General features: G+C 43.3%; 1 protein-coding gene across 5 annotated transcripts in view; it reads right to left on the bottom strand.

The window, feature by feature from the left end:
* The window catches only part of MECOM (MDS1 and EVI1 complex locus), a 486,259-nt gene that overhangs the window by 466,041 nt on the left and 3,273 nt on the right, over window positions 1-16,945 (bottom strand). The gene's annotated exons all lie outside the window — the stretch shown is intronic.

Consider the following 16,945-nt stretch of genomic DNA (forward strand, 5'->3'; position numbering starts at 1 on the left):
ACTGGTGCTTAGATACCATGGTAAAATAGGTTAGAGATGGGTGTATGAGTACTGAAATATCACTGAGGGACATGCTTCCTCTCATTTGTTCTAAATTTACCTTCTATAAAAATGAAGGACCAATCCTTTTATACTGCACCCTCCTGCAACAGTATGGCAAGCTCCTTCTGCTGACTGGCACCAAGAGCAGGCACAGGGGCTTGCAGGAAGCTGGTGACTGGTCCCTGCTGACTCATTATGGCAGCTGTGACCCTAGATACTGAAGCAGGTAAGGAGTTTGTAGTAATGGAAGTTGTAAGATGCTCCCTAACTCAGAAGACTAAGGAAGTTAATAATTGGGAGATGGTCCCTCAATTAGGCAACTAGTTTCTCAGTCAAACTAAGGGACTGTACAGGCTTGTCTACAGCTCCATAAATAATTGACAGAATCTCTGATCAAAGATAGGATTATTTGTGGCATTACAGATACTGCATTACAAGAAGGGCTGTTGTATCGTGGAGACTTATCTCTAGAAAATATTATCCAAATATGCAAAGCGGCAGAAACTGTGAAGGCCCAGGTTGCAGAGCTGAATGCACTAAAAGGCTAGGGACAGACATTACACATAAACCAGTTTAAATGATCAGAAACTGGTTTAAACCTGTAACAGAACAGAAGTTAAGTGCACATAAACCAATTTGAAAATAGCTGGAACCGGTTTGAGATAAACCTGGTTGAATCAGACTTAACTGATTTGGCTCAAACTGGTTTATGCAAGTCTGTCCCAGACCCCTTGCTGGTTTAAGATAAACCAGACTCCCCCAGCATCCTAGCATGCCCTCTGGGCTGGACTGGGCTGGGCGCTCTGCTCAACAGCAGAGCTGACCCCTCTCCTCTGCTCCCTGGCTGGAGCTCCAGCAGAGACTGGAGACACAGCAGGGTCTGCCTGACTTCCCCCCACCCTGCCCTCTTCCCACCTTGCTGCTCAAGCAAGAATCCCCCCTCCCTCCCATCTCCCACAGCACAGACCCCAGCCCCATGGGCCCTAGGTATGTGGTATGCTATCTTATGCTGAGAGGCAGCTCTGGGTGTCTTCAATTTCACTGGGACAAGCAGACAAAACTGTGACCACTTAGGGCTTTTTGGAGCTACTCAACAGGTCAGCTGGTAAGCTATTTAAGAAGAGTTTGAACTAAGGACCTAGACAGGTTACAGGGGTGGGCGGATGAGAATAGGATGGGATTCAACACCGACAAGTGCAAAGTGATGCACTTGCGGAAGAACAACCAGCACCGTACCTACAGGTTGGGGAACTCCATTCTTGTCAATGCAGAGGCGGAAAAGGATCTTGGAGTCACCGTTGACTCCAGGATGAATATGGGCTGGCAGTGTGGGGATGCAGTCAGGAAGGCCAACTGCACTTTGTCATGCATCCACAGATGCACCTCGAGCGGGTCCAAGGAGGTGATCCTCCCCCTCTATGCGGCACTGGTCAGGCCGCAGCTGGAGTACTGAGTCCAGTTCTGGGCGCCACACTTCAAGAGGGAAGTGGACAACATAGAGAGGGTCCAGAGGAGGGCCACTTGCATGGTCAGGGGCAGCAGGGAAGGCCCTATGAGGCGAGGCTATGGGACCTGAACCTGTTCAGCCTTCACAAGAGAAGGCTGAGGGGGGATCTAGTGGCTGTTTACAAACTAGTCGGGGGGACCACCAGGCACTGGGGAAGTCCCTGTTCCCCCCAGCACCACCAGGAGTGACCAGAAATAACAGTCACAAGCTGGCAGAGGGTAGATTCAGGCTAGATATCAGGAGGCGTTACTTCACGGTCAGGGTGGCTAGGATCTGGAACCAACTTCCAAGCGAAGTGGTGCTGGCTCCTACCCTGGGGGTCTTTAAGAGGAGGCTAGATGTACAATTTGCTGGGGTCGTTTGACCCCAGTACTCTTTCCTGCCATGGCAGGGGGTCGGACTTGATGATCTACTCAGGTCCCTTCCGACCCTAGAAACTATGAAACTATAAGGGAGAGAGAGTATTGTTTTGCTGATGGTGATAAACACTTATCATCCTACTGTTGGCTTGCTTGCCTGTCAATTTGCTGCAGACTCTGTAAAGAAGTAGGGAGGGAGACTGAAAAGCTTCCTATCATCAGCAGATGCATTCACTGCATACCCCTCCTTGCCTCAGAGTGCTGGCTGGGGTCTGGCAACACTCCCACCCCTTGAGCAGCCAGCAGGGAAAAGCCTGCGATGGTACAGGCAGACCTCCCTACTCAGAGGTACTGCTGGGGTCTGGCCCCTCTCAGCTCAGCTCCTTGCAGAAGGGAAGGGAGGGCTGCTCTAGCATCCCCCGGCTTCTAGCCCAAGTCACTGCAGATGTGCCTGAATTTCCTCAGTCCAGAGAGAATGTCTGTCCAGTTACAAACCGGTTCAGCCTGGCCAGGTTAGACCAGCCTGCAAAGATTGAATCAATTCAGGCTCAGGCTTTTTGAATGTCTGTCCCTAGCCAGTCCACTCCTGATCAGTCCCTAGTCTGATTATCCACTCAGGAGGCCATGAAAGCATGTGGCCAGAAGAAGCCATTTCACAGGCTGGAATTGTCCATTGGCAAGAAACCTAAGCAAAGAGTGAGCACAGCCACTTAATGCAGCAAGTGTGGAAGACAACACGGCCCCAAATGTTGTGCTGCATTGGAAAAGCTTTGTTTTAACGATAACAAAAAGATAACTATAACCATTTTTTCAGGCGCAGATCCCAAACATGTAACACTTAAGTGCCCACAGTTGACCATCCACTGGAAGAGTTTTATATAGCTATGGTTGAATCAAACAAACTCTGAATTTTGCCAATAGAAATGCAAGGAATGATGGTTTCATTTAAATACAACATTGAAGCTCAGATTAGTATTTTACTAGGGCACAAATATAGAAAATTAACATTAACAATAACAAAAGTGAGTCCAACAAACATCAAAATAACTGGCTGTTCATGAACAAATATACCAGTGAAAGAGAGATGCATTGCTACCATCCAATATAAAAACAGAGTATACAGACTTCCATTCATTGTGGTACCTAGGGAGGGTCTGGAAGCTTGAGAGAAACTGAATCTAATTAAGTATGTGCTTGCAGTACAAGAAGACACAACATTCATGTCCCCTGATGAAAACCTTGGCCATCATGGCCCAAATCTGGACATTCTTCTAAGGAAGAAACCAAGTGTTCCAGAATACAAGAAGCAAACATGTCCTTATGGGAAGAAACGTTCCTATGAACACAAACGCAAATACTATGCAGAAAGAGGTCTGTAGCTAATGAACTTTGTGCTCTGTGTGAAAGCCAAAAGTGCAAGTCAACCAGATCCCAGTATCACAACACTATGAGAAGATAGTGAAACCGCCTGAAGGACTCCTGGAGATATGTTAAAAAAGCTGCAGAAAAAAACGAATAGGAAAGTGAGTAATAAAGACTCTCCAGACTGAAGTGCTAGTAACCTCTCCTCTACAGGTGGGTATTAACTGATTTGTGATTAATTGATTTTTATACTTACTGTTAAGAGGGAAGATGTCGGGATAGAAGTTGTACATTAAAGATGCTCCCTAACTAAGGAGACTGAGACAGTTAGCAGTTGGGAGATGGTCCCTCAGCTGCCCAGATAGTTAAAGAAAACAAAGGGGCTGCAGAGCTTGTCTGTGGTTCCACAAATAAAGGATATTATTAGTTCTTTTGATTCATGTATGCCTGTGCTAACTGAACCCAATGATCATTACAAAGTTCTGGCTGCATACAGACATGCAAATGATCTGGGAAAATTCTCCCAGGTTTGCTTTCCTGATAGAAAATCTTACCTGGAGACCCCATAGCAGACAATCAAATGCTGAGCCCCTAAAGAGCAGACAGCTAGCAGCGCTGACTCTTTGTACAAAGGGAGTGCCCTGTGCACACATCTCAGTGTGCTCTGCAGACTCCCTAAATCTTTCCAGAGCCAGAATGGCAGCAATACACAGCAGTACACAGGGGGGTGGTAGCAAAGCATGCTGGGATGCTGGAGAACTGTGCTGTGGCTTCTCTCAGAAGAGAATGCATACAGAGATCAATAGGCGATGCGTAGGGGGTGCACACGGGTGCACGTGCACCCCCTGAGATTGGCCATGCATCCCCTGGAAATGCAAGCAGCAAAACCGGAAATGCCGGAGGAAGTGCACTTCGGTGGTTTTGCCACTAGTAATTTTGGGCTCAGCGATTGGCTGCTGGGGGAACCCCCGTTGGTGATCTGGTGCCCTCCCAGACTTGGGAGGCACCAGTCGCCCATGCAGACATCCACTCTCCCAAAAGAAACTGTCCCAAGAATGATTTAACCCTGGTTGTTCCTAGGTTATTTTTCTCCCAGAGTGGCCATTTTTGGTGTGAGAAAAAAAGTCCTGAACATCTGTACGCTTAGGGTTTCTCCTGGGAGAGCAGCAGTTCTCCCAGAGAATGTCTATATGTGGTCTGTTTTGGTAGAGTGCATTTCTGAGACGGGCAGGTCTCTGCATGAAAATCCTAGGAAAACCAAGCTTAGGAAGAAATCTGGGCCTGAATTTTACATGCTCGATGCTGTTGCTGTTATTTTAAATTACCAATAAACCAAGCCCCAAGAAAGGATTAAGTTTGGCCTAAACGCATTGGGCCAAGGTCTCTGTGGGTATAAACAGACATGGTTCCATTGACTTCAATGTAGCTACACTGACAGCTGAGGATCTGGCCTTTTCTGTGTAGATGATGTTCAGAAAAGGTGGGGAGCACCTTGAAATCTCTCCCTCCCCCCCTTCCCCTCCAAGTTCTTCCCTCCACTCCATGCTGAGTAATCCTCATGTCTGTATCTCTTGTCACAAGCAAGTCCTACCATGCCTCAGACCATCTGGCATGTGAGATTTGTGAACACCCTGACCATTCTCTGAATAAAAGAAAAAATCCTAGTGCACCTGCAGGAAGAAAGCAGCTGAAACAGGAAGTTCCAACTTACTGACACTCCACAGTCTGTGTACTTGAAAGGCTTCAGGGTAACACAAAGTGGTACACAATCATCATACTATTGTGAAAGCAGATGTTTTGCTCTCTTCCCCACATACTACAGTCTTGCTGCCAGCTCAATTGAGCAGCCCTTTCTCATTTGAACAGGTCTCTCAGAAAGTCAGCAATGATATAACTCAAGCATGAGCCTGCTGTTTCTCTGCATCCAGAGCCTGCACATCTAGGTAGACCATTTTATTTTTTCATTAACAATTTAGAAAGTAAAAGCAAGGTGAGTGCAGCTGAAAAGGTAGGAAAGAGATCTTAAAAGTAGTCCCCAAATTTCATAGTGGGTTACAAAGGGAAGCGTGGCTGCTAGTAACTTTGATCATTCCATGCATCATGATCAAAAGAGACAAGATGCATATCACCCTATAGAGGTCCACTGAAAAATGTTCTCATAAATAAAATACTAAAGGCTATTCCACAGTGCTCCCAAGGTTTAAAGTGGTACATCTCATGAAACAAAATTCCCTCCAGAAATCTAAAAGGAAAATAAAAACATGTACTTCATGGACTAATCCAACCTCTGTCTATTAGGAAACAGAGTGAGATCTTCCTGGAGTAGAGTTCTCTTCTCTCTATATACTTTTTTTTGGTGCTTGCTACATTGTCCCTTGAAGCCTCAGAGGCTGTTAGGGAAAGAGCACTGGAGTAGATGGACCATGGGTCTGAGCCAATAGGATGATTTCTAGGTTTCTCTGTTCCTCGTGGGGTGGCATCATCATATACTACGACTCATACCAGCGATAAACCTACTTAAACTAATGTACCTTCACTGATTCCAAATAGTTGCTCCAGATTTTAAGCACTGTGACAGAAAATCAGGTCCAGTGTGAATGTATAAGGTTCATGAGGACTATACAATAATACATAGTTTGGATCTTTTCCAGCCTGAGTGAAAAGGTGTGTCCACAGAAACGCTTCTGTCGTTCAGTAAAAGGGTATTTGGGGGATGAAGGGGATAAAAGAAGATTCCCAAGGACAGGGAAGTAAGAAGTTTGAAAAACCCACCTATAGTAATAAAACACTTTCTCTGCTTGATGTTCCCATTATCTTCCCAGGGTTAAGAATACATCTTCAGTGTCATTGGTGCATTTTAACAGATTAGAAATTTCAGTTTACTGCATCCAGTGAGGATTACCTCCCCTGTACCAAAATGAATTTAGGCAATTTGCTAGGTTACCTCTCTCTTCTAGATACAAATGTTGCAAGCACAAGGAAACATGATTAGTGAGATTAGGGTGTCTTTTTAAAAGCCTTTTTTCCTGCTTACTGCTTTTCTCTCTCCTCGCTATGCTTCCTAGTGTTCCCTGTTTTCCTTCATGCTATGTAAATGGTATTGGTCCTGCTTTGTGCAGGGGGTTGGACTAGATGACCTCCTGAGGTCCCTTCCAACTCTTAACTTTCTGTGATTCTATTTAACATTGATGACTTTCTGTTCAACCCCAACTAGACATTTTTGGGCCACAGCTTGGGCGCCATAAACAAATCGGCTCTAGTCTACTCTGTCTCCTAAACCATAGCTATCTGTTGATACCAAGAGATGAACATCCAAATACACAGGTGAGTGTCATTACTTTTGGAGTAAAGTATTTGAGTCCTTAAGCAAATTAAAGTTTGAGGAAATTGAACTATTTTATTATGAGCTAAATTCACACACTCAGGGTCATGATGGAAGCTTCTGTGAGCTCCAAGTACAACAGGAAGTTAGTACCACTCAGCTCGAGAGAAAAATGATCATCACCAAAATAACTTCTGTTGAGTGGTCAGCAATCTAAGGGCAGGGTGCTGTTCACTGAGAAACCTTTTTGTAGCACATAAACCAGAAGTATGCTTTTCAATACCCAGGCACCTTTAACTCTTCTATAAATGCCTTTCCCCAGCACATGGCAGTGTGTGCTGTATTATAAAATACATTAAAAAGATTTTCTCAGGTCAGTGCTGGATCAGTGTAATTCAGGCTAATCACATGAGCGCCAAACACTCAAAGGGTTAATCTTGTATTATCTTACAATGTTATAAAACTATTTTTGAACATATATACACACACACGCGCATTCACCCATGTAGCACCACATATGCATACACACACATTTCAGCCAACATTTTCATACATGTTTCATAAAGTTGCTATTGACTGCAGCAGTCTCAATGTTTAAAGGATAATGCTCAGGTGCTGAGCATCCAGCCTATCAAAAACAAACTTATCTAAAGTATTTCTAGTTAGGAAAAGAAACAACGAACAAATAAAAAGCCTCATCCTTTGCCACCATATCTAACACAAACTCTTCATTCGGCTTTGAAATGTTATTCAGCAACACTTGAATTCAATGGAGTATTTTAAATCACATAGATGTGAACCACTAGAAAGGCCTGCCAAGCAATCGGGTCTCAAATCAAACATTTTACATGTGGGTGCAAATCACTTGAATTAATCCAGAACTTTGCTTTTGAAACACTGAACATTTTGTACAAAGCCTTATCTCCCGTTTTCCCAGATTCTCCATTTTTATCAGGAAATCGTATCTGAAAACGTTGCACTGGTAACAAAATCACAGTCCAAATGAAGGAAATTACCACATGAAGCCAATTTTACTGCCTAGCTCTGTGGAAAGCCATAAAATTATCAGTCCTCTCGTTCTTCAGTATATTTCATTCACACTATGTGATGCTCCGTGGGGGTATTTCTCTACATGAAATCTGTGACGGTTTGGCTCCAAATTATCCGAACATAAAACTGAGCTTACAGAGCCTCAGTCAGAGGTTGCATGTACCCTTTTTATTGGCACAGACTTAAAAAGAACCTTAATAGGGCTTGTAGGCTTGGGGGATTCTTTGGTTGCTGGCACTTCCCAGCCACACTGCTTCAGTCTCCCTTACAGCACACTGACAGAAAGCATGATGGAACCGCAACCTGTGGATTTTATAGCTCTGGATTATCTGGCTGTATTGCCCTCTTCCTTTCATGCAAGTCTCCATGAAAATCTATTTTCTTTGAAAGTAAGTAGGCAGTGCTGCAAAGATACCAGTGGCTTAAAGTGGTTTTGGTCACCCAGGGTTGCAGACCCAGCCAAAAATAATAGAGGCATCAGAGGTGGTGCTGACTGGAGCCAGCTGCTGACAAGGGTAAAGGTGCGATGTGGCTGAATTTGAAACAACATTTACCAGTCAGCAAGAAGAGAGCCCAACACCATAAAGCCCTTCTCCAGGAGATTTTCCTGTAAGCATGTCTCACCAGACCTGGACACTTATATGGCAGGTGCTGCAGTGGCATGTGCAAGGCAGTGGCATGGAGTTAGTTTACTCTGTCTTTCTTAGATTGTACACCACTGGGCACAGTATGGCCTTGATGCTGTAGCTGCTGCTCTAATTCAAATAACTGTAAGTTGCAATGTCATATTGGAAATAAACTCCCAGGTGTTTTGGCTTGTGTCTGATTTGTGGTGGGATCACTAGCTGGGGAGCACAGTGGGGAGCACTGTGTGACCCCCTGGGAGAGCCCTGGACTCTCCCAGAGCTGAGGCATTGGTGCTGTGATCCCTGACTCACCAGTTCAGACAATGTCACACTGCTCCCTTGCTCCAAATCCATTCCCTAATGTTAAAAAACTTATTTTATTTACAGGGCATGCATTTTTTGAATTCGTCAACCATAAAACTTCCCTCACCCCTCCCTGGAAAGGTATGCTTCATTTTACATGTGGCCTAGTTTTGCAACTCTGAATTCTGATTCTGAGCACCTAACTTCACAAATTGTTGAGTAACGTATATACATCTTATAGACATGACTGAAGGGGACTTACTATCATTGAGCCATCTGATATTACTCAGCCTGGGTAAAGGTAGTAGAATCAGGGCCTTAATTTTAGTCCACCCTGGTAACATTATAAATTCACTCCTTTGTAATAACATTCCATTTACAATGGCTAACCATTAAATAGTATTATTAAAATACCATCATCATCATTATATCCTCTAATAACACAACCAGCAAAACTCTCAATAGTACAAAGCAGTGCAGCTAATTCAAGGAGACCTGTGATATCCTCTAGGTTTTTAAGCATTGTATATTCCTAGTCTGACACACCATGCTGGTCCTTATATCCATCAGTGGCTCAAAAAGTAAAAGAGAAACACAACTTCAATCTCTTTGCAAGCAATTTCTTTCTTTTGTCCCTTCACAAGCTGCTACAAAGAGAGTGGGGAAGATTAAAACACAAAAGTGATTGCTTAATTCCTCAAAAAGGTGCAATTAAGTGAAATGTGGTTGAAAAGTGACCACATCAAGATGAAACAGCAAAGGGAATTCAGTTGGGGAAAGTTAATCATTTTAAAATACAATTAAAACCTGAAATGATTTTAAGAAATCAAAAATAAAAGCACAACAGGTGCCAAAAGCCAAACATGTTTGAGATGCATTTTGGGTGACTTTTCCTGTGAGTCAGTCCTCATCTCTGCCTCTACCTTCTTTTTGTCCTGTTAAATTGAATCATAAATCATGAAATGTTAGGAAGTAGCAGGCAGACAAGGTTCTTTGGGTAGATGTGATATCTTTTATTAGACCAACTAAATAGTTGGAAAAATTGTTCTCTGCAAGCTTCCAGGCACAAACATCCTTCTTCAAGCATATAAAGAGTCTGCAGCTGTCCTGGGTAGAAAGAAGCCAAAATGCAAAATGCAGGTCTGTGAAAATGCAAATGCTTGAAAATGAGGATAAGAGGGGTGGAAGATAATAGGTGTGAAACAGGTGTGGACAGGGGGGGAAGAGGGAATGTTGAACTGGTGATAGAAAGTATGTAGCTGGTAAAATGCAGACAGGTTACCTGGGGTTATCAGACAGCAGGCAGGTTATAATGTGCCTTACGTATGCCTGAAGATGGGTGTTTGTGCCCAAAAGCTAGCAAAGAACAATTTTTCCAACTATTTAGTTGGTCTAATAAAAGATATCACATCTACCCAAAGAATGTCTGCCTATGTCCTTAGACCAACACGGCTACAACCAGCAACCCGGGAAGTAGTGGGAACGTTCAGTGGCGGAGAAAGTATGTACTGGATGCTCCCATTACTGTCAGGAGCAACTATCAGGGGTACGTAGAGAGCTGCAGCGTTCCTGAAAGTGAGAGAGTGATAGCCTTGATTAAAACTAACCAGACATAACAGGAGCTGCACTAAGCGAGATTCCCTACAACACTCTGCCAGTGGACCTCAGCAAGGATCCCCAGTACCTGGGAATTGCAATCCCAGACACCTTCAAAACAGAGACAGACAATACCGGCAAGACTAATCAATGAAGGGATGAGATGAAACATAAAACAAATATGTGAATTCAGTGTGGCCCCTCTTCAATACTGTTCACATTTCACTGCAATGCTAAAATGGCCCATAAATGGGGCCAGATTATAAAGCCAAATTCTGCTCTAATTTATGCTGATGTAAATCCAGGTATCTATTACAACATCACAAGTTAGGTCTCACCGCAGAAGAAAAGCTGCTGATAAAAAAAAGTCTAAGGAACAAAGGAAGTGGATTACTACTGCTGTAGAACCTGCTCCAAAGCCCACTGAAGTCAGTAGGAGCCTGTCTGCCGATGTCAGTGGGTTTGGGATCAGGCCCATAATGTTCACTAAGCCAATTCTGCTTCCAAACTGCAAAATCCTTTTCCACTGGCTTTGCCAGTTTGGTGTTAGTACATGTGTGAAGTAGCTTCTTTTGTGGGGATTTTTTTTTTCACCGAGGGCTGAATTCACTGTTCCCTGCATGTGCACTTTGTACATCAAGGAAGGGGAAAAAGGGAAATCACTTCTTCCTTCGACAGGGTGTTTAGACAGACCCCATTCCTGGAGTCGCCTCATAGCCATTAATGTTCATCCCAAGTGAGGCATTATCTCTTTTTATAGGGGGCGCACAGAAAGCTAAGACAACTTGCACAAGACCATACTGGCAGTTTGTGATGGGGCAAAAAATACCAAGTTACAGGTTAGTGCACTGACCACAGAACAATCATTCCCCACAGCCCTGCATCCTCCCACCACTGCACCTCCCAAAATGCAAGCAGGTCAGCAGGGTGCAAGGAAGGTCTCTGATACTGCTATTAGAACTACACCCCCTTCCAGTCCCCAACATGACAGCTCCCAACCCTGGAGCGTGTCCAGTTGCTCCTCTTCTAGCCTGACCCACTGGTCTCTGAGCTGCAGTGCAAGGATAACAATAAATATGTCTTACTGGAAGGTGCACAATGGTTGTCACATACTAACTTCTATACGATAACTCTGGAAATGCTGCACTGTGGAACAGTTTATTCTGATCATGAGGCCAGGCATGCTAGTGAAAACAATGCAATACCTAGCCTGTGCCTTCTCTTAGTTGTTATCTGGCCAAGGATCAATGCTTAGACAGCACTTAAAGACTCCAGTGCCAAAGTCTTGGCTCTGTTTGTCTAGATTTAGCATTTAGAAAATAATGCTGGGCCTGATTCTGCTCTCAATTACAGAGGTGCAAATTTGCAGTAACTTACTAGTATATGTAGATGGACTCCAGGTGTTTACCACTGTAAGATCCAGATCCCTTTAACTGCAGTGTAAATTAGAACAGAGTTGGGTTTATAGTGTGATCCTGCAAAACTTTCTGCACCTTAACTAGTTTCACTGAAGCTCAGGAGCATTGCTGATGTAAATGAGGGCAGAACCGAGCCAGCCTACTTAGATAATCCAACAGGAAAACAGAAGGTTCTTTAACTGTTCTCCAGTCAGCCCGTATCCCTCTGTCATTTACTCATTCCAGATTCTGACGCTCACAGGGAAATAAGTTGAAGTTTTGCCTGAAATACATGGTCAGAATGTGGCCTTGTTAACACTCATGCTGGAACCCTCTTGGCCTAAAGCATAGCTGTCACAACCAGCATGCCAACACAGCTTTCCCCAGTCACCATAACCACCAATGAACATGCTATGAACCAGGTTATAGAATCACAATATGGACTGTTGAAGCCTCGGTGTTATTTAATTCCCCTCTTTCTTCACTGAATTAGGTTGGTTTGAAATGTGTTCCTGCATTATCCAGGACTCGGCTTGTTCACAATTGTCAAAATGTTTATATTCCATGTACACTTTGCTGAATGACATGCACTATGCAACATATATATTATATTTCATGTTATTGCCAATGTGGCTTTTGGGGATCAGGAACCATACCTTCCTGTGGGTTTGTACAGTACATAGCACAAGAGAGCCTAGAATTGGAATAGGGCCTTTGCACATTACCACAACACAAACAGTTACAATAACGTTTATGTTATATAGCAAAATAATCAAAAGCCAAACATTTTCCTACTCCATACAATAAACATACATAATAAATTGCATTATACAGAATATATTTATGGCTAATTTTTAAATCTGAACTGTCTGGAAGTTTTTGTTCAATTGTTTATTATGAAATGCTGGTAATCTAATGATATCTGATAGACAAAATAGTATGATATTACAACATTCTCCATGCTTTCTCATTTTTGTAACCCTCTCTGAGATTAAACTGGCAGAACTAATATTTTTTGAAATTTTATACATAATCGGTGATACAGTTGCCAAAAATAACCCATTCGCAGAAGTTTTACTCTTCTGGTTTATAACTTATTACAATCAAAACTGGAACTGTGCTCTGCTAAGGCTTAGCTATAGAAGAGAGGCTTTTGTCAGGCAGCCGAAGTTAAAGTTTGGTTGAAGTTTCCGTTCTACGTCTGTTTTTAAAGGGGTTTCAAACTCAGTTAAAAGTTTACATGGAGCTAAACTGGTTAATATTTCAGACAGGGGAGCAGTCCCTCTTTTAAAAATGGAATTTTAGGGCAACAATTTTGGTTGCTCCCTTGTCCGAAGAAAATAAACACATTTAAGCAAGTTCAAGTTCCCTTGTGCACTTTTCTAGCAACCAAGTTTTGTTTGCTTGTTCAGCAGAGAGCCCAATCCTACAATTTTTGTGCATAAAGCTCCAGCTTTTGCACTGAATCTAACTGAGATTTCCACAAAGTTTCAAAATCATTGCAAGTCATAGAAAGTCAGCTACTCTGATGAACACAACGCTCATGGTTTGAACTGTGCTGTTTTTCAGTGATGGACTAGTTTGGCAAAGTACAGAACATACCGTCAGCTACTTCCTTACCTCCTGGTGTTTCTGGACTTTGGAGGCCATGTGGTACATTTCAGCCTTAACTTTGAATTTCCTTTATTTTGGAGATCAAACTTGGACATGTCCTTAAGGTAGTGGTTTTCTTTTTTTATGGCTCTGTGTATATCCTAGTTAAAAGATAAGGCTTCAGTGAAACAGACCAGGGTATTAAACCCTGAAATAAAATAATTGTATTGCACTCCTCATGCCTTATTGCTAAATTACCTTGGGTTACGTTTTATTCTGTCACAAGTTTAGCACCAGATACAATATATACTGCAGGCTGAACTGCTCCTCACACAAGCTTTTGTGGCTCCTGCTGATTCAACAGAATGTGCATGTATACCAGAGAGATGGGCTTGGCCTTGCCCATGTCCTGGAAATATGGTGATATTCTAGGAAGTGAAATGATAACAAAAGAGAAGGGCATAATATAGAGCAGTGCAACTGTGACTGAGACACTAGCCCAACTGTGTCTTAATCAAAGCTATTACATTCATTAAATTGATCAACTGAAACCACTGCATCTAATCTGAACTTTTAAATGTGTTCTTGTGAACCAACCTCAGGGTTGTCCACATGCAACGTTAGCATATGCAACATCCATATGCAACATTAACAAAAAAAGTTATTCGTAGGCAGGAGTTATCCCAGCTAAAAATTTGACAGGACAGGCCAGAGGAATTCCTTGAACTGATTCCTGTGAAACATAGCAAATCTTGAAGGAAAACATCCAAACTTGATTTTAAAAATCCCAGCAATGATGAATACACCGCAAGTCATGGCTAATGGTTCCAAAGACTAATTGTACTCACTCGCTGAGATTTGCATGGTTCTTTCCAGTCTGAATTTATCCAACTTTATTTCTATTCATTGTACCTTGTTATATTTCTGCTTGGCTTGAAGAGCCTTCTGTTATCAAATTTCTTTCAGTTCTGCATGCAGGTACTCAGAGATTGTGTCACCCATCACCCTTCTCCTTTGGAAGCTGAACTCAAGCTCAAGCTGATTCTGTTAAAACTATGGCAAAAGGCTACTTGTTATCTCTTCAGCAGCTATAAAAACAGCTTATCTTAATTAGCTTAGGTCAGTTAGGAAGAAGTTTAAAATAAACATATAAAGACTATTTAGTCTGAAATCAGTATCTACTCATGGGGCTTTCCCTAGTTTAACTACATCTGTTTCAGAACCGGCATACAGCATACAACTTCCATGTGCAGACCAAACCTGAGATCCCTAGTGCCCTCCCCTCATCCACCCTCTGTTGTGTTGCCAAGAGATTTGACTTAGCAGTAGTACTTCTATTCTGTCCTACTACATCACTCTCCCTAGCAAAGAGTAAATTCCACTTTATTCTTCCACAACTAAAAGGGCTGCATTGGAGAGCTGAACTCTCAAAGACGGCAAAGAAACATTTTCTCAGCAAAAAATACGGCTGCTGTCAGAGAGAGGTCAGGAATATTTTCAGAAGGTTGCCACAAACATACACACCACCCAGGCATGGAAATGAACTAAATTTGTGTATTCAAATACCCCTGCACTGAGCCTATGATGCACATACATCTAGCAATTAGGTTCACATGCATAACATATCTACTTGTTCTGAATGTTGAGATAGTCATTGCGTGCATACATAAAATCAATATATGGAGACAAACATAGTGATTATGCACATCTGCAATAAAAGAGTATAGATATTCTGAATCTAAATATATGCATACCTCTATCTGTACATAATAAACACTTGTATGCACCTATCCTCTATATCTGATGTGGATCCAGACACACATAGGCAGTGATCATATAGATCCATAAATTTATAGTTACCATATGTACACATGCACACAAATAATAAGCAAGGACACAGTCATTGTACATACACTCTAAATCCATATATGGGGACACACATATATGGAAACACAGATATCTATATCTACACATATACGTTCCTCTATATGTACACGGTGATCAACTATATATACTCATCCTATCTGATGTGCTTCCATCTATATTTGTATCTATATATGGATGGATCTATATATTTATATATACACACATACATGTAGACAGCGATTATATACAGACTGATGCATAAATAGATGGATACCATATGTACACATGCACACAAGTAATAAGCAGAGACACATCCACGCACATGTGGGTTTAAATAACTAGGTGAATAGGTGAATATGAACATTAATAGCCATTTATGGCAACAACAATGAAAGCTGTCCCTGGAGCCTGCATATGGTACAGCAGCCAAAATGATTGAGTATCTACAGGGCATTGCTAAAGCAATGGCACACACATGGGCCTCCTTTTAGAAATGATTAATATTTAACTGGCTTTCTGAACCTGGCTTTGTTTTGCATTATGATTAGATAGCCTGGCACTCAGAGCAACCCAAAAAAGCTCCTTGCTGCTGGACTATCCAGACTGACTTCCACTGTGCAACCCACAAAGAGAGAGAGGGTGAGGGAGAGATACACACCGCTGTAAAAATGTGTTCGGCTCTGTTTGTGTTTGTTCAGAAAGAAAAGGAAAAGCAGGCTGCGAGGCCCATGTAATAAGATGCTGTAGCTTTTCTAAAAGAGGTGAAATAATTTTAAACACAGACACACAATGAGTTTATTTATTTAGAAACTTGTTAAATAGAGTCTGGGAATTCAAATATTCAATGTTGACATTGTACAGAGCTGGCAGGAAGCCAGCTCCAACTCTCCAGAGAGATCCAATGGACACGGCATCCAGGCCTTGGGCCCTCCCACTTGAACTAACTAGGTAGAAGTCATTAGTTATACCCACAAGCAATATCTGAATCGGAGTCAAATCATCGCCTCAGCCAGGGAACTTCAAAGGCCTATAAGTGTGTTTAGCTTTTTAGTGCTGGAACTTTAGCCATATGTCACACTTGTGAAAGAGTTGTGTAAACAGTGCTTTCCCCTCAGCAGAAACCCTTCTTAAGTTTCTTGTACCCCCATGTAAACAGGCTAATCAACAAGGGTTACAGTTTTCATTGGCAAATAGATCTCCGGGAAGGACTCCCCCCTGCTTTCAAGACTGCCCTTTCTCTTGCTCTGGGCTTGCCCCCCCCCACACACACGCTTTTTTTTATGATTATTACTATTTTCTCCCAACACTTGTAGGACTACCTCTCCATTTCCCTGGGGGAAGCAGACAGCAGGCAGACGAGGTGGGAGGGTAGCTGCGAAAGTTGATCTAATTTTTAAAAACAGCATGGATGGGGGGAAGAAAATTGTTTCCAAATTAAGTGAAAGCAGTGGACACCGCTGAGTCGCTAGATGCCCTGGACACAGACACACACACAGACACACACGTTCTCCGTCCTGAAAGGGGTTAATCACGTGCCTTGTAAAAATGTGCTTGGCATATAATGCGATTGTCTCGCCAGCCCCACCCCCCCGCCCCAACTGAAATCTGAGGCGCGCTGAGAGCGCCGTGCGGGGACATGCTACAGGCGAGGTGCATATTACACACACGCCCCCTCCCCCCCATCCAAGCGTCCCGCGAAACCCCGGCCCCGGGAAGTCGCAGGCCGTGAGGGTGCCCCCGGCTACCCTGCTTCTACCTCGAACAGCCCCCAGCGAGCCCCCTCGGCCCCCGGGCCTGCTAGAGCCCCTCTCCCTGCCTGGGGGACCCCCTGCAGCCCCAGGGCCCTGATCTCCAGGCACCCGCCCTTCCCGGAGGGGCCATGCGGCCCCGGGGCGCTGAGAAGCATCCCCGCGAGGCGGCCG

The sequence above is a fragment of the Crocodylus siamensis genome, chromosome 6 (genome assembly GCF_052110815.1).
Source record: "Crocodylus siamensis isolate JL-2025a chromosome 6, ASM5211081v1, whole genome shotgun sequence".
NCBI classification, from domain to species: Eukaryota; Metazoa; Chordata; order Crocodylia; family Crocodylidae; genus Crocodylus; species Crocodylus siamensis.